Source organism: Gossypium hirsutum, chromosome D12, assembly GCF_007990345.1.
Source record: "Gossypium hirsutum isolate 1008001.06 chromosome D12, Gossypium_hirsutum_v2.1, whole genome shotgun sequence".
Lineage (NCBI taxonomy): Eukaryota > Viridiplantae > Streptophyta > Magnoliopsida > Malvales > Malvaceae > Gossypium > Gossypium hirsutum.
Window position 1 is genome coordinate 2,163,087 of NC_053448.1, and position 2,406 is coordinate 2,165,492.

Genomic DNA, 2,406 nt, shown 5'->3' on the forward strand with positions numbered 1-2,406 from the left:
GAGGACGATCATACGAAATCAGTGTAAGAATATTTGACTGAAACGGGGGAAGTATATCCAAGTCCGCAGCATCCTTGGCTAAGATTTTGGGTTCCCTACCAGGTGGTCTTCCCCTAGTGAAGACATGCGTGCATTTCAAAAGAGTCTTATCACTAATGAGATTTTCACGTAATTTTAGAGGTTGCGCGTTGGTCGCGTGCTGGCTCTGGAGGCGGTCCTGACTGCGAGGAATATCTTTAGATCTGCCTGGAGGATCTCAGCTCAAATGGTTAGAGGGTTGGTGACAACCAAGATGTCGCACGGTCAATTGGTGGGCGACCAACAAAATAATACAATATTCCTTTATCTGGAATACTAAGAGGGTGGAGGCACACCTTATTCTGCATTATGGTTTGTTGCCTTTCTTGAATGAGATAGGTCTGTTGGGCTCGTCTCGTGTGCTGGATATAATTATATGTGTTTTCTGAACTTTTAACCAATACATATAATTTTAACCTACCTAATAACTATTTTTCTATTTCCCAAAATATTATTTATTTAAATTTATTTATTTATTTATTCAATTAAATTACTTTTTCAACCCAATTCTAATCGCATTAAAATTTATGAAGAAATACATTTAATTTCCCATTCAATAAAACTATCACAACTATTTTATTAATTCTCACATCAAATTTTAATAAATTAATTTCAATCAATTAAATAATTATTCAAAAAAATTAATTTAATCTTTAAGTCATCTTTTTCTACTTAGCGAGAAAATGAATTCGCTGCAGATAGTGATGCGACTTATTTCTCTTAATCGTCATTTTCATTCATTTCAAATAATCGATTTTATATACAATCTGTTTGGGTTATGTCAAGCTAGTAGAGAGACCGCTTTGACATATATAATAAGAGCTCAAATAATTTGTAATTGAGTTTTGACTCTTTATGCCACACACCGAAATTGGGCCTAGAAGTTTTGAGGGTAGTTAGGGGATTTTGGCTCCGAGTGAGTTCGGAAATTTAGAAGTATGGTAACCCAAAAATATATTCGACTATGGATTTTAGAAAATTAAATCAATTTTTGAAAATAATGTAGAAAAGACCTTTGATTTAAAAAGCGGATTGTTTTGAAAATTGAGTTGAAGTTAGGAGTACCACAAAGCTAAATATCCTAAATTTTTAAAAATTGCCTATTTTTCTCCCCACCTACCGGAGACTCACGAAAATCTCTTCTCCTCAATTGTTTTTTCCATCCCTTGAAAACCCCAAGCAACATTCACTTATTTCAATTCTTTTGGTTTCCATTAACTACCAAGCGTTAAACCTCCCTAGAATTTCAAGAAAAGCATAAAAAAGCATCATTGATTTTACCATTGTGCAACTTGTGGGTTTTCTTAGATTTACACCAAACATCTGATTTTCTCCCAATGAAGGTAATGTTTCGTTTTCCTATTAGTTTTTTATGATATCTAGCCTTTTAAATTGAGTTTTTATCCATTGAATCAAAAGTTTTGAATAAATGTTGAAATTTGGGTCGTTAATGGTGAAATTTGGGATTTTGAATGAAATCGATGTTTCAAAGTGCTTTTCAACTCGTTTTGATGTGATTGGAAGGTTTCTAAACTCTTCTTAAAGTTTCGTTAAAAGATTATAAAGTTTTATTGAGTTTTCATGAAAGATGGTCATTGTATGTCAAAATTTCGGAACTGTGATTCTGAGTAGTTTGGAGTCGTTTAAAGATTGGGAATTATTTTTAGATAAGTAATTAGATGATTGGAATCAATTTGAGGCAAATGAAATGAGTCAATAATAAGATATTTGGGTTTCGAATTTGCAATTCAAAAATTTTAGTTCCAAGAGGAAGAAACCTAGATCTGCGTTTTGATTGTTTAGGTCTGGTTAATTTTGGTGAAGATTTGGAACCGTTGGAGCCTTCGACGAGCAAGGCAAAAGAAAAGGAAACGTTAGTTTAGGCTTTCGGCGACTAGGCGAAAGCGCAAAAGGTGAGTGTTTGGAATCGTTGCTTGTAGACACGATTCATAGTGTTAAATGAGAGCCTAGGAGTAGCTTAAGCCACTACTCTAAGTTCCGAGTGTAAGCTTTTCTATTCCCTTCGTTAATTTTGTGAGATATGTGATTATGCAATATGGATTATGTATTTTAATGTGTTAGTGTGATATGAGATATATGTTTGTGATAACTATTGTGAATGTGTTAATTGTAGGCATGTTAAACATGTCAAATGACAGTGATGATGTTGTGTTAAAGATGTAAATATGCAGTGAAAGTGTGCAGAAAATGGTAAGTATATACATATTTTATTGTAGATATTTTGGCCTGTGACCTTTTGAGACTGTTAGATATAGTTGGTATGCCATAGGATAATGTGAGTACTCACCATTGTGTTATGTTTTTGGG

The 2,406-nt window shown here is 33.5% G+C and overlaps 1 long non-coding RNA gene across 1 annotated transcript; it reads left to right on the plus strand.

The window, feature by feature from the left end:
• Nucleotides 1–1,236: 1,236 nt before the first annotated feature.
• On the plus strand, nucleotides 1,237–2,159 carry LOC121224618 (uncharacterized). Its single transcript, XR_005922210.1, has 2 exons — nucleotides 1,237–1,421; nucleotides 1,882–2,159. It is a non-coding gene; the product is annotated as an uncharacterized lncRNA (long non-coding RNA).
• Nucleotides 2,160–2,406: the final 247 nt, after the last annotated feature.